Below are 22,889 nucleotides of genomic sequence, written 5' to 3'. Positions count from 1 at the left end.
ACTATTGCATTCTAGTGACTATTGGTTTCATTGTGCCAGACAAACTCAATCAAGCCCAGATTAAGTGACTCATTTTAAATATGGTTTGTTGCCCAATCGTTAAATTTGCCTTTCAATTGAAATCATCAACTGCAGCTCAGTGAAAAATAGAGAGACCCTCAGAACCCTCAGCCCTTGTTGCTCAGTGAACACTGACATGCTTTGTCACAGGCCGCTTCAGCACGCCGCCGCGGCGTCTTTGTAAGGCAAAGTTAGGGTTCGAGGAAGAAGACAGACTATGTCAGCAAAATAAGAGCACTAATGGACATGTGGTGTGTGTTGGGATGCTATAAACTATGGCTAATTGCTAATAAATAACAATGACATATTAATGCCCACTCTGCACGCTCCTTGCCGTGTTGGTAAGGTAATGTGAGCATACGATCTTTGCCGTTAAAATCCACTAACCGAAATTACAGTCACTTTGGGTTCTTGGTTCTTTCCTGTTATTGTTGTGCTTGTGTGGTGAATGAAGCTGTTCAACAGAGATTGTGATCTCTCACAAACCGTTATATGATAAACAGCGATGGGAGGGGGGGGAAGTATTTGAAGGAATAAATCCACTGCCTCCATCAGCACACAAATACAATACACAATGACCCATTACCCCACCCACTTTATACACATGTCTTCCGGAGACAACACCCCCAGAGAGAGAGAGGAGGAGGGAGAGGAGGAAGGAGAGGGAGAGGAGGAGGAGGGAGAGAGAGAGGAGGAGGGAGAGGAGGAAGGAGAGGGAGAGGAGGAGGAGGGAGAGAGAGAGGAGGAGGGAGAGGAGGAAGGAGAATGAGAGGAGGAGGAGGGAGAGAAAGAAAGGAGGAGGGAGAGAAGGAAAGATGGAGAGGAGGAGGAGGGAGAGAGAGAGGAGGAGGGAGAGGAGGAAGGAGAAGGAGAGGAGGAGGGAGAGAGAGAGGAGGAGGGAGAGGAGGAAGGAGTGGGAGAGGAGGAACGAGATGGAGAGGAGGAAGAAGTGGGGGAAGGAGAGGGAGAGTAGGAAAGAGGGAGAGGAGGAGGAGGGAGACAGAGAGGAAGAAGGGGTGGGAGAGGAGGAAGGAGAGGGAGAGGAGGAGGGAGAGGCGGAAGGAATGAGAGAGAAGGAGAGAGACAGAGAGGAGGAAGGAGAGGAGGAAGGCGAGAGAGAGGAGGAAGGAGAGAGAAAGGAGGAAGGAGTAGGAGAGGAGGAAGGAGAGGAGGAAGGCGAGAGAGAGGAGGAAGGAGAGAGAGAGGAGGAGGAAGAGGGAGAGGAGGAAGGAGAGGGAGAGGAGGAAGGACGGAGAGAGAGAAGGAAGGAGTGGGAGAGGAGGAAAGAGAGGGAGAGGAGGAGGAGGAGGAGGGAAAGAGAGAGGAGGAGGGAGAGAGGTGTAAGGAGTGGGAGAGAAGGAGTGAGAGAGAGGGGAGGAGAATGAAGAGGGAGAAGAGGAAGGGGAGGGAGAGGAGGAAGGAGGGAGAGGGAGAGAAGGAGGGAGAGGGAGAGAAGGAGGGAGAGGGAGAGAAGGAAGGAGTGGGAGAGGAGGAAGGAGAGGGAGAGGAGGAGGAGGGAGAGAGAGAGGGGGAGGGAGAGGAAGAAGGAGTGGGAGAGAAGGAGGGAGAGAGAGAGGAGGAAGGAGTGGAAGAGGAGGAAGGAGAGGGAGAGGAGGAGGGAGAGGGAGAGAAGGAGGGAGAGAGAGAGGAGGAAGGAGTGGGAGAGGAGGAAGGTGTGGGGAAGGAGTGGGAGAGGAGGAAGGAGTGGGTGAAGAGGAAGGAGAGGAGGAGGGAGAGGGAGAGAAGGAGGGAGAGAGAGAGAGAGGAGGAAGCAGAGGATGAGGGAGAGAAGGAAGGAGTGGGAGAGGAGGAAGGAGAGGGAGAGGAGGAGGGAGAGAGAGAGGAGGAGGGAGAGGAGGAAGGAGTGGGAGAGAAGGAAGGCGAGAGAGAGGAGGAAGGAAAGGATAGGGAGAGGAGGAAGGAGAGAGAGGAGGAGGGAGAGGAGGAAGGAGAGGAGGAAGTAGTGAAGGAGGATTTGATTCTGAGACTTCATTAAATGTGTTTAACAAGAGGTGTAGAGTGAGAGAACCAGGGAAACACCATGGAGTAATGGAGTAAACACCCAATAGGTACTCTAAAGTACTAATACTATGCCCTTTATGTTTAATGATATCACCTTGAATTTAGCTAGGGCTAGGGTTAGGGCTAGAGCTAGGGTTAGGGCTATGGTTAGGGCTAGGGTTAGGGTTAGGGTTAGGGTTAGGGTTAGGTTTAGGAGAAAATTGCCCTTCAAGAGGACCAAGTACACGGGCACCTGTTCTCTAATTCTATTGCTCCTAAGGATACATCATTGTTCTACGGGAAATTAGGAGATATTCCCCAAAAGAAGGGGTTATGGTTCATACCGGAAGGAAAGCAGATAAAATTAACATTTTCTTCTAAGAGGATAAACCCCCAGGCAATACATTGACACCTTCTCCCTAATTACCAGGCTTTTCAGGATACCTCTTTATGGAGCCCGAGTTCAAGTTTAACTTAGCTTTTGAAGACTTTAGATAGGCATGGCAGGATGGATATAGGTCTATAACAGTTTGGGTCTAGAGTGTCTCCCCCTTTGAAGAGGGGGATGACCACGGCAGCTTTCCAATCTTTAGGGCTCTCAGACGATACGGAAGAGAGGTTGAACAGGCTAGTAATAGGGGTTGCAACACTTTCGCCTGATAATTTTAGAAAGAGAGGGTCCAGATTGTCTAGCCCAGCTGATTTGTAGGGATCCAGATTTTGCAGCTCTTTCAGAACATCCCATCAAAAGACACCAACCCACATACCAACCACGTTTCATGGACAAAAATCTGCCAAAAGGGTTCCTTAATTCAACGTTCTCCGGAGCACGAGTAGAAGTCCCATAATACTAAATGCACATAGCAGCCGTTGCAGAAATGGGAAAAACTGTCACTGATCAATGGATAGTTAGAAAGGTACTGTACAGTGCATTCGTAAAGTACTCAGACGCCTTGACTTTGTCCACATTTTGTTACGTTACAGCCTTATTCTAAAATAGATTAAATGATTTTTTCCCCTCATCAATCTACATACAATACCCCATAATGACAAAGCAAAACAGGTGTTAAGAAATGTTTGCAAATGTATACAAAAAGCTTGGCACACCTGTATTTGGGGAGTTTCTCCCATTCTTCTCTGTCAGGTTGGATGGGGAGCATCGCTGCACAGCTATTGTCAGGTCTCTCCAGATTTGTTTGATCGGGTTCAAGTCCGGGCTCTAGCTGGGACACTCAAGGTCATTCAGAGACTTGTCCCGAAGCCACTCCTGCGTTGTCTTGGCTGTGTGTTTAATGTCATTGTCCTGTTGGAAGGTGAACCTTTGCCCCATTCTGAGGTCCTGGAGCAGGTTTTCATCAAGGATCTCTCTGTACTTTTCTCCGTTCATCTTTTTCTCTAATCTAGACTATTCTCCCAGTCCCTGCCACTGAAAAACATCCCCACAGCATGATGCTGCCACCACCATGCTTCAAATTCATGCCAAAGAGTTATTGGTTTCATCAGACCAGAGAATATTGTTTCTCATGGTCTGAGTCCTCTAGGTGCCTTTTGGCAAACTCCATGTGGGCTGTCATGTTCCTTTTCCTGAGCAGTGGCTTCCATCTGGCCACTCTACCATAAAGGCCTGATTGGTGGAGTGCTGCAGAGACGGTTGTCCTTCTGGAAAATTCTCACATCTCCACAGAGGAACTCTGGAGCTCTGTCAGAGTAACCATTGGGTTCTTGGTCTCCTCCCTGACCAAGGCCCTTTTCCCCCGATTGCTCAGTTTGGCCGGGTGGCCAGCTCCATGAAAGGTCTTGGTGGTTCCAAACTTCTTCTATTTAAGAATGATTGAGGCCCCTGTGTTCTTGGGGACCTTCAGTGCTGCAGAAATCTTTTGCTACCCTTCCCCAGATCTGTATCTGGTGAAGGATCTACAGACAATTCCTTCAACCCAAATCTACAGACATTTAATTCAACCTCATGGCTTGGTTTTTGCTCTGACATGCACTGTCAACTGCGGGACCTTATATAGGCAGGTGTGTGCCTTTTCAAATCATGTCCAATCAATTGAATTTACCACAGCTGGATTCCATTCAAGATGTAGAAACATCGCAAGGATGATCGATGGAAACATGATGCACCTGAGTTCAGTTTTGAGTCTCATAGCAAAGGGTCTGTATACTTATGTAAATAAGGTATTTCTGTTTTTTATTTATAATACAGTTGGGGGGGAAATGTTTTTGATGTGTCATTATGGGTTATTGTGTGTAGATTGATGAGGAAAATGTTTTATTTAATCTATTTTAGAACAACGCTGTAACGTAACAAAATGTGGAAGAAGTCAAGGCGTCTGAATACTCTCCGAATGCCCTGTACATAGATCCGAAATTATTCCTTGTCTAACCAACTTCTGAGGTTGGGCGCCTCTGAAGGCAAGGTCGTTTAACCTTGACTTTTAACACTAAATATCAAATTTGTGTCCTCCGGGGATCGCATCAGCGGGGTGTCATAATTCTGTCTTGCTGGGAGATAAATGGACTGCCAAAAGGTTCAGCGGTTGAGGCTTGAAATGAAATTCAAATGGCAGTTTTGCTTTGGAGATGTACCTCCGGCCCCCTTTCAAACAGCCCAGGCAGGCAAGATGATTGAAGTCAACAAGACGTCATGGGGTTTGGGGATCCCCCCCCCCCTCCCCGCCTTAAAAAAAGACACAAGGTGTCAATCACCCCTTAATTGTATTCGTTGGGAATTGTTGAAGGAGTTTGGATGACGTGAGCAGGATTCTTATTCAAGCTGTGTGGTAGCCAGGGCCTGGACGGTAGCTAGGGCCTGGATGGTAGCTAGGGCCTAGATGAAGAGGTTCTGACACCTGACTCCAGGCTCCATGTTTCGGGTCCCATTAGCTGCCCCTGACATGCCTGATCCCTGGGAACATGTCACATTACCACAGTGGAGACACCCACCGCCACCCGAGCTGCACAAATGATAGAAGGAAAATAGGAAAGCCTGTCTCCAAATTTGCTATACTATAACACTCTCCTCGCTTGGCAACATTTTGGCCCAACTGAAAGTAGATCTGCAAGTCTCCTGTTGTTTATATTTTTGAAGGATTTCACAATATGATGGAAATCGACAGAGCATATAGGATGTGTTTACTATCAAATTGTAGCCTACTGTCATGAATGGGCATCTTGGGAAAAGAGTTGTGAGAGTCATATGCAATTCATCTAACTGACTCAAAATCTCCTGATATAAATATATCAATATAAATACTGCCAAAGAAAAAGCTTGATAATGGTGCCTTGAGAAAATGGAAGTTGTTCAACCAAAGAGAGAGTGCAGGACCTTGAGAAGAAAGAGTCTCAGAAGGAGGAAGGAATAGGTGTGTTTTCAGGGTAGAGAACTGCAGGACTTTTACAGGGAGAAAGATTGAGCCTTCAATAAGAAGGGAAAAACGGACGGACAGACATGTTGGTTGACAGACAGACAGGTTGAATGCCAATCTGAGTGTGTATTAGACTATAGTTCGTTCACCCATGTTCATTCTGATGGTCTCTGAGATGGTTTTGGCCATTGTAAAGCAGTTAGCAGGTATAACATGACCTTAGTGATCACTGTTTTATGGCCTGTGCTCGTAATGGCTGCTCAGTGAAATGACCTGTCCTGATTTGTCATAGACGCTTGCTAAAAATGTTTAATGAGCAAGCCTTCCTTCTTGAACTGGCCTCTGTAAAATGGTATAGAATCAGCTTGATCCCCTCTGTTTGGAAATTTTAACAAATATTTTCAGTGGTATTGTTACACACGTCCCCATAAAGAAAATGAGAATTAAAACCAGGTTCAGCCCCTGGTTCGACCGTGATCTTGCAGAGTTACTCCACCTCAAGAATTGCATTTGGCGAAAGGCTCGGTACACACATACTCAGGCTGACTGCACTCACGCTATTAAGGAGCAGTTCCCTCCTCTGTGGGTCTAACCCCAAAAAGTTCTGGAAAACAGTTAAAGACCTGGAGAATAAACCCTCCTCCTCACAGCAGCCCATGTCCCTTAATGTTGATTACTGACAAGCACATGGCTGAGCTCTTTCATCACCACTTCATTAAGTCAGGATTCCTATTTGACTCAGCCATGCCTCCATGCCCGTCCAACATTTCCACATCTCCCACCCCTTCTAATGAAACTATCTCCCTCTTTTCCTCCTGCCCAGCTACAAAGTTTCTCCCTGCAGGCAGTCACTGAGTCCGAGGTGCAAAAGGAGCTCCTTAAACTTGACCTCCAAAACCATCTCATTCTAATCCTTTCTTCTTTAAGGTTGCTGCCCCTATCATTGCCAAGCCTATCTCCAACTTTTTTTGAACCTGTCTCTCCTTTCTGGGGAGGTTCAAATAGCTTGGAAGGCAGTCACGGTTCATCAATTATTTAAAGGGGGAGATCAAGCTGATTCTAACTGTTATAGGCCGATTTCTATTTTGCCCTGTTTATCAAAAGTGTTGAAAAACTTGTCACTAATCAACTGACTGGCTTTCTTGATGTCTATAGTATTATCTCAGGTATGCAATCTAGTTTCCGCTCAGGCTATGGATGTGTCACTGCAACCGTAAAGGTCCTCGATTATGTCACCATTACCCTTGATTCTAAACAATATTGTGTTGCTATTTTTATTGACTTGGCCAAAGCTTTTGATACAGTAGACCATTCCTTTCTTGTGGGCCGGCTAAGGAGTACTGGTGTCTCTGAGGGGTCTTTGGGCTGGTTTGCTAACTACCTCTCTCAAAGAGTGCAGTGTATAAAGTCAGAAAATCTGCTGTCTCAGCCACTGCCTGTCACCAAGGCCCCACACTCCCTCATCCTAGGCCCCACTCTCTTCTCAATTTACTTCAACAACATAGCTCAGGCAGTAGGAAGCTCTCTCATCCATTTATATGCAGATGATACAGTCTTATACTCTGCTAGCCCCTCCCCGGATTGTGTGTTAAATGCTCTACAACAAAGCTTTCTTAGTCTCCAACAAGCTTTCTCTACCCTTAACTTTGTTCTGGACACCTCCAAAACAAAGGTCATGTGGTTTGGAAAGAAGAATGCCCCTCTTCCCACAGGTGTTATTACTACCTCTGAAGGTTTAGAGCTTGAGGTAGTCACCTCATACAAGTACTTGGGAGTATGGCTAGACTGAACACTGATTTTCTCTCAGCACATATAAAAGCTGCAGGCTAAGGTTAAATCTAGACTTGGTTTCCTCTATTGTAATCTCTCCTCTTTCAATCCAGCTGCCAAACTAACCCTGATTCAGATGACCATCCTACCCATGCTAGATCACGGAGACATAATTTATAGATTGGCAGATAAGGGTGCTCTCGAGCGGCTAGATGTTCTTTACCACTCAGCCATCAGCTTTGCCACCAATGCTCCTTATAGCACACATCACTGGTCATCTATGTATTCCTGTCACAAGACCCACTGGTTGATGCTTATTTATAAAACCCTCGTAGGCCTCGCTCCCCCCTATCTGAGATATCTACTACAGCCCTCATCCTCCACATACAACACCCTTTCTGCCAGTCACATTCTGTTAAAGGTCCCCAAAGCACACACATCCCTGGGTCGCTCGTCTTTTCAGTTCGCTGCAGCTAGCGACTGGAACGAGCTGCAACAAACACTCAAATTGGACAGTTTTATCTCAATCTCTTCATTCAAAGACTCAATCATGGACACTCTTACTGACAGTTGTGGCTGGTTTGTGTGACGTATTGTTGGCTCTACCTTCTTGCCCTTTGTGCTGTTGTCTGTGCCCAATAATGTTTGTACCATGTTTTGTGCTGCTACCGTGTTGTATTGCTACCATGTTGTTGTTATGTTGTGTTGCTACCAAGCTGTGTTGTCATGTGTTACTGCCTTGCTATGTTGTTGTCTTAGTCTCTCTTTATGTAGTGTTGTGTAGTCTCTCTTGTTGTGATGTGTGTTTTGTCCTATATTTATTTTGTTTTTATTTTTTATTTTTAATCCCAGCCCCCGTCCCCACAGGAGGCCTTTTGCCTTTTTGTAGGCCGTTATTGTAAATAAGAATTTGTTCTTAACTGATTTGCCTAGATAAATAATGGTTCAATTAAAAAAATGACAGGCTATCGATTTGGAGTTTGTCCTAAAGCTCAGGGACATGGTGTAAACAGCTCAGTGTGTCAGCTTTTACACACACACGCACAAACACACACACACACACACGCACACGCACAAACGCACACACGCACAAACGCACACGCACACGCACACGCACTAACACACGCACACGCACAAACACACACACGCACACGCACAAACACACACACATGCACACGCACAAACACACAAACACACACACACACACACACACACACAGAGAGAGAGAGAGCTGGTCTAGCAGTCACTGACCTCGTTTACATGCACACCAATATGCCGTTATTGTTCGATAGATATACTTAAGTATTCTGTTTTTAAGTTGAAGCATATAAACATTATATCCCATTTACAATAACCTGAAAATGCTCCTATCCCAGTTTTGAGAAACCCGAATAAGATGCCTGGGATATGCTGATCTTAGACGGGACGCTGTGGCATGTAAACATCTTATCCTGTTTACTCTTGTTTTTTGTGGTTTGCCAGGTTCAGTTTCACGTAGTACCACCTTTGAAGTTCAGATGGAAACAGTAATAGTTGGAATAGTAATTGAAGTCTGGACACGGACTTATAATGTTAACTTCTGCAAAATTAAGTGTTCCTGGCAGTAAAATTATAGACCAAATGTTAATTTTGTCTCGGAAACAGGAATGACGAAATATGATTTCTTTCTTTCATCTTGAGAAAATGCGAATGCACGCTTAGGGACTGTGTTGTATAGCCTAAACTTGCATTTTTTTGTCAGTGACATAAAAGCTGACAGCATTTCACTTTCAACCAGATAAAATATACATCCAAGATTAATTGAAATACTATCAGAAAAAAAAGGTCAACAAAATGTCGCTTAGAAGTTATGCACGGAAAATCTCTGTGAGAGAAGCAGAAATGAAAGAGAAAGCTTTACTGATGTCAACTAGATTGTAGATGATGCATTCTTTTCTATCGATTTATGACATTATTCTGGTGATCAAGGCTTTATTTAATATTCAAGAGCGTCAAGTAACGACAGAAGAGAAGCTGCATGTTGAATTATAGACAAGTTGACTAACAAACAGCCTACCAGATCTCAGAAATGATAAGCAAAAATAGAATATATATTGTACATATATATATATAGAGAGAGAGAGAGAGAGAGAGAGAGAGAGAGAGAGAGAGAGAGAGAGAGAGACTCCATGTTCCACGGCTGTAGTGTGGAGTATCTGAACCAAACCCAGCATAAATCTTTCAGAGGCCTAGTGACACGAGGCAAGACGCTCCGAAACAAAAAAGGACTGTCAGACAAATATGATCAAAGCAGAATGCAAATGTCACTGCCAAAATGTATATTTAAGAAGGGATTCATATTTAAATGGTTGTTTTTGAGGGGGTTTTTTTCTCCCCATTTGTTGGGTTTGTGAGACGAGGGTATAGCCAGGATAGGAGGTTATGCTCTACAATTCACCCCATTTTAACACAGAGAAGAAATGAAAAGCCTTCTGCAGACATGATACACTGCTGTGGTACAAGACTGGAGTCAGTTCCATTTAAATTTAGTCAATTCAGGGAATGCATTTCTGTCAATTCAAGAGTAAAAAAGGTACTATTGTTTAAATGGACAATTCAGGATGATTAACCGAGAAATTTACATGGCATCTTCATGTATTTTCTGTACACAAAATGCAAAAGAAAAGCTCACATTAGTGCAATTTTAGCATTTTTGGGAGGGAGGAAACAGAAGTTGCGGAGAGTGTATTTAATCTAGGCTCAACACACTATCACAGATTATCGTGAAAGAGACACAAATTACTTATTCGAAATTCATGACAGGAAAAGTAAAAATATTTGTGTCCACCACACAATTTTCTTCATACCACATTCGTATCCAGTACATTATTTTTTGTGCCCAACACACAATTTGTTTTCATACCACATTTGTGTCCAGTACACAATTTTCTTGTGGTGGCCAACGTTAGCTAGGTGGCTAACATTGCCTAGGCTAGAGGTTAGAGCTAGGGGTTAGGGTTTAGGATTAGGGGTTAAGGTAAGGGTTAGGGGTACTGGCATAGCAGCCCTTGCAATGTGGGGGGGCCCACAATCTTTGCCCCCACCCCCCTGATAGGATATGAACACGTCATAAGATAACAGAAATGATTTAATCTTAACTGTCAGATCATTTCTGTTTGATCTACACATTGGCTATAACTTTGTGGACCTGTAGCGTAAGGATATTAGAGGAAGAGAGTTCTTCGTCCACCTTGTTAATATAGACTGTAAATTCCCCTGAATCTTGCAGGGTCAGGTTCCTTACTGTCAAACTGAAAATGTTGACGTTCATCTCACATCTCTCCTCAAGCTGAGATCCTCTTCGGTAATAAACACCTCAAAGTATTTTTCTCTGTGCGTCTACCAGGGCATGGTGCCATCTTCGCCCTGTAATCCTGCAGATAGCTCCACCGAGACCCCCACTCTCTTTAAGAAAGACAGATGGGAAGAAACACCTACAGTATATGAAGAACACTATTCCCTGTTTGGAGAAGCAGAACTGGTGACCGCCAACCATCTCTTTGAAGTATACCACTATGACTCTTTCCTCTGCTAGGTCTGGGGACTTTGTATCTTTGACTGACTAAATGTACCGAGATGTTCTTATTCTGTACACTTAAAGCGTGTGGTAGTGATAAAATAAAATACTTCCTGTCAAAATAAAGTTGAACTCTAATCTCTATGGGAACTCACACTACCTTCTTCCGATGTGAAAGTATTGTTGTTGATGTTGATGTGTGTGTGTGTGTGTTGAGGCTGTGAATTTATTCCCCCCCCCTGTCTATCATAGGCTGGGTTGTGAGAGATCAGAATCGCTGTTGAACAGCTTCGTGTTTGTTTCTCAGCATCTCTCTAGTTTATGCTCACGGTGTGACTTCCCACTGGGGCAAAAACTGGTTGAATCAATGTTGTTTCCATGTCCTTTCAACCCTAATATGATATGTGATGACGTTGAAACAACGTGGAAAACTGAATATATTTCCAAAAAGTAATCAAAGTAAGGGAGTTCTGTCTTTTTTCCCAAAACTTTTAGCCCAAATCCAATGACAGGATGGCTTTTTCGTTGATTTCAAACAGCCACGAAAGTATAGATGAAAACTCTTTTGGCAAGTAGTCTACAGTCTACAGTTTATCAAAATCTAGAGACAAAATCTAGAATATGCACAGACCGCGCCCCCCCTTGTCTTACCGGAGTGTGCTGTTCTATCTAGCCGGTGTAGCGTGTATCCCGCTAGCTGAATATTCATGTCGTCATTCAGCCACGATTCCGTGAAACATAAGATGTTACAGTTTTTGATGTCCCGTTGGTAGGATATTTGTGATCACACCTCTAGTTTATTGTCCAATGAATGTACGTTGGCGAGTAATATTGACGGTAACGGCAGCATTCCCACTCACCTTCTCCGGATCCTAACGAGGCACCCGCTCGGTGTCCTCTGTACCTGCGTCTCTTTCTCTTGCCAATAACGGGGCATGGTTTGGTTTGTAGTGACTGGCACCAACAGCATTTACTGTTATTGCAGTCTCAGCTAGATCAGGAGCCTTTAAATATCAATCCCGCTCTAACGCTGAACTTCCACGATACGGATTGAATAGAACCCTCATTCTGTCTCCCATTAAGTAACTGCTTATAATCCTTGTCTTTCAAATGTAAATTGTGTGTTTGTGTGTTTGTTTATTTGTTTTGGGGAGCATATGTCTAACCCATGTTGTAAATTGGTGTAACTATCTTGACCAAAAAAGTTAGTTGTTGTTTAATTTGTAGGCCATGCTAATTGCCTTTATGAGGCACATTTATCTAAAAGTAAAAAACAGCAAAACAGTTGTGAAGGGTGAATAGCAGACTGATGAAACCTGACTTCAGCAGCTGTAATATTGGCTATGCTAAAACAAACCATAATTTCTCTCAAATTCACCCATGAGATAGTCAAAACCCACACAGCAAACCAACGTTCAGCCACAACCCAGTCCGGTGTGGCCCCATGTGGCACAGTTGGTAGAGCATGGTGCTTGCAATGCTAGGGTTGTGGGTTTAATTCCCACGGAGGACCAGTGAGGAAATGTTTGCACTCAGTACCGTAAGTCGCTCTGGATAAGTGTCTGCTAAACGACTTAAATGTAATCCTAATGTATCTCATGGAGATGACCTTTCAAAAGGAGATGGAATTTCATTCCCCAGCCTGCCACTACAGACACAACCTTGAACTCCAGTCAGGATGTTTAATAAGCATGCAGTGTCCCTCGGGTCACCCTGTGTTTTCTAAGTGTCCCATCATTCCCACCACAAGGCCACATGCTGCATTCCTCCTGGTCCCCCAACGTTGGCTGCCAGTCACCACGGCAATCCCTGGAGGACCTTGTTTGTACCTCCATCTCTTCTCTTTTCTCTCTCTTTCACTAGCTGCTTCCTTTCCTACTTTCTTTCTTTCTCTCTTTCTCTCTCCCTCTCTATCACTCTCTTTTTCTCTCACTCTCTCTCTCTCTCTCTTTCTTACTCTCTCTTTTTAATTCTCTCTTTTCTCTCTCTATCTCATAATTTCTTTCCCTCTATTTCTCTCCCCTTCTATTTCTGTCTCTCCTCCCCTTTTCTCTCTCTGTCTTCATCCATTCTCTCTCTGTCTCCCTCCAATCTCTCTCTGCCTTCCTCCAATCTCTCTTCCACCTCCTTCCCTCCACCAGACTGAATGGGTTTAAGTTAGTATTTCTTCATTTGTATTCTTTACTTTTATTAGGTCCCCAACTAGGGCTGTACTTTCCTGTAGCTACCAGGTGTTGAGTGAAGCCATTTCCTCCAGGCCTTAGAGAGAGGGGGCCCTGGGCCCTCGCCACACAGTCTGCTTGTATTGAGGCTGGACACAAACCCAACTCAGCGCTCGGGGCCCCGCTTGGGGGCCTCAGCGCACGCCATGGCCAGCAAGGTTGATGTGTGATTGGAACGTTTGGCTGAGACTCGTGGCGTACTTGTACACGTACTGGGCGGTTGGATGGAAATTCGAAGAAAGACGAGTTTTGAGAGGAAAGCGACTTCCAGTCTGTGATAGATTGAGGCCTGGCTGTCGTCAGAAATTGATCATTGGGATGTGAGGCTATTGACGCAATGGACTTCAGATTAAAAGGTTCATTCATAAAAGGTTACGATTTTCGTCTGGATTCAATGTCTGTTGCTTCTATAAATGGCTTGGATTTATGGTCTTTCCTTTGGCTTTGGCCCACATATAAACTCAGCAAAAAAAGAAACGTCCCTTTTTCAGGACCCTGTCTTTCAAAGATAATTCGTAAAAATCCAAATAACTTCACAGATCTTCATTGTAAAGGGTTTAAACGCTGTTTCCCATGCTTGTTCAATGAACCATAAACAATTAATGAACCTGTGGAATGGTTGTTAAGACACTAACAGCTTGCAGACGGTAGGCAATTAAGGTCACAGTTATGAAAACTTAGGACACTAGAGGCCTTTCTACTGACTCTGAAAAACACCATAAGAAAGATGACCAGGGTCCCTGCTCATCTGCGTGAATGTGCCTTAGGCGCCTAAGACAGCGCTACAGGGAGACAGGACAGACAGCTGATCGTCCTCGCAGTGGCAGACCACGTGTAACAACACCTGCACAGGATCGGTACATCCAAACATCACACCTGCGGGACAGGTACAGGATGGCAACAACAACTACCTGAGTTACACCAGGAATGCACAATCCCTCCATCAGTGCTCAGACTGTCCGCAATAGGCTGAGAGAGGCTGGACTGAGGGCTTTTAGGCCTGTTGTAAGGCAGGTCCTCACCAGACATCACCGGCAACAACATTGCCTATTAGCACAAACCTACCGTTGCTGGACCAGGCAGGACTAGCAAAAAGTGCTCTTCTCTGACGAGTCGTGGTTTTGTCTCACCTGGGGTGATGGTCGGATTCGCGTTTATCATCGAAGGAATGAGCGTTACACCGAGGCCTGTACTCTGGAGCGAGGTCGTTTTGGAGGTGGAGGGTCCGTCATGGTCTGGGGCGGTGTGTTGGACTGAGCTTGTTGTCATTGCAGGCAATCTCAACGCTGTGCGTTACAAGGAAGACAACCTCCTCCCTCATGTGGTACCCTTCCTGCAAGCTTATCCTGACATGACCCTCCAGCATGACAATGTCACCAGCCATACTGCTCGTTCTGTGCATGATTTCCTGCAAGACAGGAATGTCAGGTGAGAGCTAGGGCCATTCTCCCCAGAAATGTTTGGGAACCTGCAGGTGCCTTGGTGGAAGTGTGGGGTGACATCTCACAGCAAGAACTGGCAAATCTGGTGCAGTCCATGAGGAGGAGATGCACTGCAGTACTTAATGCAGCTGGTGGCCACACCAGATACAGACTGTCACTTTTGATTTTGACCCCCCCTTATGTTCAGGGACACATTATTCCATTTTCTGTTAGTCACATGTCTGTGGAACTTGTTCAGTTTGTCTCAGTTGTTGAATCTTGTTATGTTAATACAAATATTTAAACATGTTAAGTTTGCTGAAAATAAACGCAGTTGACAGTGAGAGGACTTTTCTTTTTTTGCTGTATCAAATCAAATCAAATCAAATTTTATTTGTCACATACACATGGTTAGCAGATGTTAATGCGAGTGTAGCGAAATGCTTGTGCTTCTAGTTCCGACAATGCAGTAATAACCAACAAGTAATCTAACTAACAATTCCAAAACTACTGTCTTGTACACAGTGTGAGGGGATAAAGAATATGTACATAAGGATATATGAATGAGTGATGGTACAGAGCAGCATAGGCAGATACAGTAGATGGTATCGAGTACAGTATATACATATGAGATGAGTATGTAAACAAAGTGGCATAGTTAAAGTGGCTAGTGATACATGTATTACATAAGGATACAGTCGATGATATAGAGTACAGTATATACGTATGCATATGAGATGAATAATGTAGGGTAAGTAACATTATATAAGGTAGCATTGTTTAAAGTGGCTAGTGATATATTTACATCATTTCCCATCAATTCCCATTATTAAAGTGGCTGGAGTTGAGTCAGTGTCAGTGTGTTGGCAGCAGCCACTCTGTGGAGTGTAAGTCCCATAGTCATATATGTGTCCGAAGTCCCATAGTCATATATGTGGAGTGTAATTCCCATAGTCATATATGTGGAGTGTAATTCCCATAGTCATATATGTGGAGTGTAATTCCCATAGTCATATATGTGGAGTGTAATTCCCATAGTCATATATGTGGAGTGTAATTCCCATAGTCATATATGTGGAGTGTAATTCCCATAGTCATATATGTGGAGTGTAATTCCCATAGTCATATATGTGGAGTGTAATTCCCATAGTCATATATGTGGAGTGTAATTCCCATAGTCATATATGTGGAGTGTAAGTCCCATAGTCATATATGTGGAGTGTAATTCCCATAGTCATATATGTGGAGTGTCATTCCCATAGTCATATATGTGGAGTGTAATTCCCATAGTCATATATGTGGAGTGTAATTCCCATAGTCATATATGTGGAGTGTAATTCCCATAGTCATATATGTGGAGTGTAATTCCCATAGTCATATATGAGTCCGATGTCCCATAGTCATATATGTGTCCGAAGTCCCATAGTCATATATGTGTCCGAAGTCCCATAGTCATATATGTGTCCGAAGTCCCATAGTCATATATGTGTCCGAAGTCTCATAGTCATATATGTGTCCGAAGTCCCATAGTCATATATGTGTCCGAAGTCCCATAGTCATATATGTGGAGTGTAATTCCCATAGTCATATATGTGTCCGAAGTCCCATAGTCATATATGAGTCCGATGTCCCATAGTAATCATTTGATGAAATCTGCCTTTTTTTTCTATCGCGAAGATGTTTTTTTTTTTTACAACATTCATGGTTTTATTATCTCTTGCAACACTAGGCTATAAGAACATGCACTCATACATTTTGGAACGAAAGTCCGGCCAGATTTTCTGACTTAAATATTCGTCTTTGATTTCACAGGCCTTTGCAGAAGGAAAATGTGTTTGTTTCGCTGAGGATTAAAGTCAAGGGTCTTTCGTGCTATCACCTCCCGTCCATGCCTGAGACAGCATGTGCTTGCGTGTGCGCGTGAACATGTTTAACTATACTTGTGTGGACCAGAACAAAAATTGGACCAACTTGGGACATTTTTCCAATCCCCACAAGGAGAAAGGCTGTTGAGGATTAAGGTTAGAATTAGGTTTAGGTGTAAAAGGCTACATTTAGGGCTAGGGTTAGGTTTAGGTTTAGGGTTAAGGATAGCTTTTGTGGTTAAGGTTAGGTTTAGGGTTAGGGAAAATAGGATTTTGAATGGGAATCAATTGTGTCTCCACAAGGTTAGTTAAACAAGATTGTGCGTGTGTTACCTCTCTCACACAAAAACTGTGACCCCATTTTACCCAAATATTTCAATTAGTACCATAGAATACTTCATTTAGGACTCTATTCAATCAGATCCGTTTTAACGGAGTCGGATCTGCTGTTAGAGCTGTCAAATCCACAAGCGGCTCCTGGTAATATTCCTAAACCGGACATAGCCATTGGCTGCACGGAGTCGCTTAAGAGAAATCCTATGCAACCTTGTTTAGAAGTTCAAACAACGGAATGTGAGATGTAATCTACACCACGATAAGGCTGATAGAAATCCTCATTTATTTAGTTTCATTATTTTCAATTTGAGCTTCATTATTTCTATATAGCCCACACTTTCCTGTTCCGAACTTCTAAGGCGGGTGGGACGGGTGTGGCTTCCTGAAAAGGATCAAGAGCAGCTGCTTACCGATTTCACAGCTCCAAAACATTAGCTACGCAGGTGTCGCTATCACCGGTTAACGCTTGATCTGAATGAATCTAGACCTAAATTCACTCTAAGACCTCGCCAGGAGAGCACACCAGATGTAATAAGGGGGAAAGTCCATGCAGTATAACTCTCAGATAACATGTCACATATAATCATCCAAAAGCACATTTGTAATTTAGAAATGAACCGTGATCTTTTCTAATATCTCAGGAGACTCTTTTTGTTTTACATTATTGTGTTACTGGCCAGGTTCAGGAAAGTGGAGCGGGGCGAGGCGATGAAATGAATGCCCAGGCAGGTCTCGTGTAAGACGTCTAGCAGCAGGGAGAAAAGGCCACGGTGAGACCAGCTAGCGCCCGCCACCCGGCGCGGACCGACCCTGCCAGCCTGCGAGGAGGGAAAGAGAGAGAGGAGGGAGTGAGAGAGAACTCGGTCTGTTTTAACTGCTGCCTGCACCACAGGAGACTCAACGTTATGTGTATTTTACTGCTCCATCTTGGCTTTGGTTACTGCTCCTTTTTTTTTCATCTCTAGATGTTATCCTGCTTTTTTTCTTTTTTCTATATATTTTTCTTACAGCTGAAAAATAGTTCATAGGTACATGGAGGCCTACCCCGCGGGTGTTGTAATGGCGCTGAATTACAAAGCGAGGGAGAGAGGGGATTAAATAACTAGGGATAAATGAAACTGCAAAATGCATGAAGATAGAGATATGTGATCATATATAATGGGAGCAGTGTTATGTTTTCCTCTGGGTTTGTCTAATAGAGATGGCGGTGTCTTTATCAACCCTGTCTCTGTAACATTTATATATCAAATATTTTAGGGGCTAATGTATACCTATGTAACTTTGGAAAGTATCAGAAATATTGGAAGTAAACATATTGCTTGCTGTTTGGGGTTTTAGGCTGGGTTTCGGTACAGCACTTTTAGATATCATGTATGTAAGAAGGGCTATATAAATCCATTTGATTTGATATGTATAAACATTCTAGTTTTAGTTATAGTTGTTAATGACACTTCATGCAGTTTGCATTTCACCTTAAGGTAAAAGCCTGCCTTGCCAGCCTGTAGAATGATTAGTGCCAATTTATAGATGATGAATGGGGCTTATGCTCTGCAATGAACCCAGTGTTCTAGTCCAACACTGATTTAATCAGTCTGGATTTACACAGGCGACTCCTGTGGTGTGGTAGGACTCTAGGGAGTTTGGCATATTCACTTCCACAAAAACCACCACACACAAGTCTATAAAATCCCCACTAGGTCCTGTTTTTCAGTTGACTTCACATCTCCTTTTCTCAAATCTGTATGTATCTGAAATGGTTTACTTTCAAGTGCAATCGTCAGTATGCAATTCCGACTCTTGTAACGGCATTCAGAGGTGGAAGAAGGATCGGACCAAAGCGCAGCGTGGTAAGTGTTCATGATGAGTTATTCAAAACGACCTGAACACTGAAATACAAAACAATAAACGATGTGAACAAAACGAAAACCGAAACAGTACCGTGTGGCCCAAACCCTCACACAGAAACAAACACCCACCAACGCAAAACCTGAACCTATAGGGGAGGGTCTGGGTGGGCGTCTGTCCGCGATGGCTTATGGCGCCGGACGTGGACCCCACTTCACTACAGTTTTTGTCCGCCTCCTCACCCGCCCCTTTGGCCTCTTATGAGCGGCAACCCTCGCCGCCGACCTCGGACTGGTGACCCTTGTCACGGGTCCCGAATGGACGAGAGATTCCGGCAGCGCCGGACGGACGGGAGACTCCGGCAGCGCCGGACAGGCGGGAGACTCCGGCAGCTCTGGAGTGAATGACGGCTCTGGCGGCTCCTGGCTGACTGACAGCTCTGGAGGCTTCTGGCTGACTGACGGCTCTGGCGGCTCATGGCTGGCTGATGGCTCTGGCGGCTCCTGGCTGGCTGACGGCTCTGGCGGCTCCTGGCTGGCTGACAGCTCTGGCGGCTCCTGGCTGGCTGACAGCTCTGGCGGCTCCTGGCTGGCTGACGGCTCTGGCGGCTCCTGGTTGGCTGACGGCTCTGGCGGCTCCTGGTCGGCTGACATCTCTGGCGGCTCCTGGCTGGCTGGCGGCTCTGGCGGCTACTGGCTGGCTGGTGGCTCTGGCGGCTCCTGGTTGGCTGACGGCTCTGGCGGCTCCTGGTTGGCTGACAGCTCTGGCGGCTCCTGGCTGGCTGGCGGCTCTGGCGGCTACTGGCTGGCTGACGGCTCTGGCGGCTCCTGGCTGGCTGACGACTCTGGCGGCTCCTGGCTGGCTGACAGCTCTGGCGGCTCCTGGCTGGCTGACGGCTCTGGCGGCTCCTGGTTGGCTGACGGCTCTGGCGGCTCCTGGTTGGCTGACAGCTCTGGCGGCTCCTGGCTGGCTGGCAGCTCTGGCGGCTCCTGGCTGGCTGGCAGCTCTGGCGGCTCCTGGCTGGCGGCTCTGGCTGCTCCTGGCTGGCGGCTCTGGCGGCTCAGGACAGACTGGCGGCTCTGGTGGCTCAGGACCGATGGGAGACTCTGGTAGCTCAGTACAGACGGGAGACTCCGGTGGCTCAGGACAGACGGGAGACTCCGGCGGCTCAGGACAGACGGGAGACTCTGGCGGCTCAGGATAGACAGGAGACTCTGGCGGCTCAGGACAGACGGGAGACTCTGGCAGCGCTGGAGAGGAGGAAGGCTCTGACAGCATTGGACAGGCGGGAGCACCTGCAGGGAGAAGACAGAGAGACAGCCTGTCGGCTCAGGACAGACGGGAGACTCTGGCGGCGCTGGAGAGGAGGAAGGCTCTGACAGCATTGGACAGGCGGGAGCACCTGCAGGGAGAAGACAGAGAGACAGCCTGGTGCGGGGGGCTGCCACCGGAGGGCTGGTGCTTGGAGGTGGCACCGGATAGACCAGACCATTCAGGCACACTGGAGCTCTTGAGCACCGAGCCTGCCCCTGGTTGAATGCTCCCCGTAGCCAGGCCAGTGCGGCGAGGTGCAATAGCCCGCACTGGGCTGTGCTGGCGAACCGGGGACACCATGTTGGTGCCATGTACGCCGGAGACCAGATGCGTAGAGCCATGGCTCGATGCCCACTCTAGCCAGGCCGATAGGAGGAGCTGGAATGTACCGCACCGGGCTATGCACACGCACCGGGGAGACCGCGTGTTCCACCGCATAATACGGTGCCTGCCCGGTCCCTCTCACTTTCCGGTAAGCACGGGGAGTTGGCTCAGGTCTCCTACCTGACTTCGCCACACTCCCCGTGTGCCCTCCCCCAACAAATGTTTGGGGCTGCATCTCGGGCTTCCTTGCCAGCCGTGTTCCCTCGTATCTCTGGCTCCTCTCTCCGGCTGCTTCTGCCCTCCTAGCTTCCTCCACCTGTTCCCATGGGAGGCGATCCCTTCCAGCCAGGATCTCCTCCCATGTTTTTTATTTTACCTTTATTTAACTAGGCAAGTCAGTTAAGAACAAATTCTTATTTTTAATGACGGCCTAGGAACAGTGGGTTAACTGCCTGTTCAGGGGCAGAACGACAGATTTGTACCTTGTCAGCTCGGGGATATGAACTTGCAACTTTTCGGTTACTAGTCCAACGCTCTAACCACTAGGCTACCCTGCTGCCCCATGTGTAGCAACCCTTGCCGTCCAAAACGTCCTCCCATGTCCAGGAGTCTTGACATCGCTGCTGCTGCTGTTGCTGCCCGTTACCACGCTGCTTGGTCCTTTTGTGGTGGGTGTTTCTGTAACGGCATTCAGAGGTGGAAGAAGGATCGGACCAAAGCGCAGCGTGGTAAGTGTTCATGATGATTTATTCAAAACGATCTGAACACTGAAATACAAAACAATAAACGATGTGAACAAAACGAAAACCGAAACAGTACCGTGTGGCCCAAACACTCACACGGAAACAAACACCCACCAACCAAAAGTGAAACCCAGGCTACCTAAGTATGATTCTCAATCAGAGACAACTAACAACACCTGCCTCTGATTAAGAACCATACTAGGCTGAACACAATAAACAACATAGAAAAACAAACATAGACTGCCCACCCCAACTTACGCCCTGACCATACTAAAACAAAGAATAAAATAACAGAACTATGGTCAGAACATGACAACTCTCAAGATGTTGGATAATGTAGGACCAAGGCACATTTAAACTTTGATGTTATATTAGCATTATCTTGTCCATTGTTGTGTATTTGTATTATTTTTATATGTATAAATATATATTTTAATAGTGTGTTATACTGTAGGATTGTATTGATTTGTTGATGTTAATTGTTTCCTGCCCAGGGACTACAGTGGAAAATTATCTATCTCGCTAAATCTGGTGTAATGGCATGTACATGTTGTCCCTGACAACTAAACATAATAATAATAAAATAATGTCAGAAATCCTATTTGTACATGATGTACATTACAATTAAACACACATACAGGCACGCAAACACACACATACACACACCCACACACTTTCTCAGTAAAAAGTATTTATTAGCCTGATAAATCTCACCTGGAGGCATTCCTGTGTGAATTTTAATATAAAAACTAGGCATTCCGCTGGCAAATTATCTACATCTGTAGGTGCCCTCCAAATGTGACTGGAGCAGGTTGTGTGAGTGAATAACGGATTGGCTCAAACTGAGTCAGGGAAGACATCATATTAAAGTAAACAGTGGAATGTGTGAGTTTTCTCTTGGGATTTCTCTTCCTATTACTTTCTCCTCCCCTCTTCCTCCTCCTCCCCTTTCTCCTCCTCCTCCTCCCCTTTCTCTTCCCCCTCCTCCTCCTCCTGCCCTTTCTCCTCCTCTTCCTCTTTTTCCCCTTCTTCCTCCTCTTCTGCCCCCTCCTCCTCCTCTTCTCCCCCCCTCCTCCACATACTCTTCTTCCCCCCCACCACCTCCTCCTCTTCTTCCCCCTCCTTCTCTTACTCTTCTTACCCCCCCTCCTCTTCTTCTCCCTCCTCCTCCTCTTGCATTTGGTTAACTCTTTGACTGACAGGTGCCTGACCCTCGTGCTTGGGGTTTCTTCCAGCAGTCAATCATCCCTCTGTCTTTTACCAGATCTCAGACCTCATCTCCCAGACCTCCTGTATAAGTTTCAAAACAAGAAATCTCACCATTAGACTAGCATTTTATTCGTTTATCATTTTCACTAATGTGTTTTCCTTGCTGTAAATGTTCCTGGAGAATTTACGAGTCAAAACTATTGGGGTTTGTATTGAGCCAGGTGGTATTCCTAAAAAACTGGTAAGATATTATTACAATCGTTAACATTGTCAGTTGCTGCAATTTTGGGTCATTATTTATGTATTAAAGTAGCGCATCCCTTGACTGTCTGCTCTGATTGGATTCTCTTTACTTTGAGTAAATTCACATTTTTAAAGACTTTCTGGTTTATCAAACAACAATAATGATTTAAAGATAAGGGCTTCTTTTTGACTTGCCTTTGCTTTGGCTGAAAGTCAAACAGATCACACCCAGTCATTCATCCCTTTCTTTAATCTAGATGGATCTGAGAAGTATGATAAGAAGATGGCTTAGTGTGCTCTCTGCCCGCCTAAAACATTGTTTTCACTGTCCCAAGTCACCTTTTGATTCTACTTAACCTTTTTGGATTAAACTTATAGATATCATTTACCTCTGGAACCTTCTAAGATCTAAATCATGGCTGCTCCATCCTCAGCCCCTTTTCCACTATGAAATATCAAATATAAGCAGGACGAAGAAGGCGGAATGAGTGAGAGATTGAACAGTGGGACCTTATCCCTAATTAACAGAACCAAAATGGGGCAGATGGTGTTGCGATGGGACCGATATGGGAGGCAGACAGTGGGAGAGCGGGGGGCTCAGATGATCGTGGA

This window comes from Oncorhynchus clarkii, chromosome 1 (assembly GCF_045791955.1).
Source record: "Oncorhynchus clarkii lewisi isolate Uvic-CL-2024 chromosome 1, UVic_Ocla_1.0, whole genome shotgun sequence".
Lineage (NCBI taxonomy): Eukaryota > Metazoa > Chordata > Actinopteri > Salmoniformes > Salmonidae > Oncorhynchus > Oncorhynchus clarkii.
The sequence above is the reverse complement of the archived record's forward strand: the minus strand, read 5'-3'. Positions refer to the sequence as shown.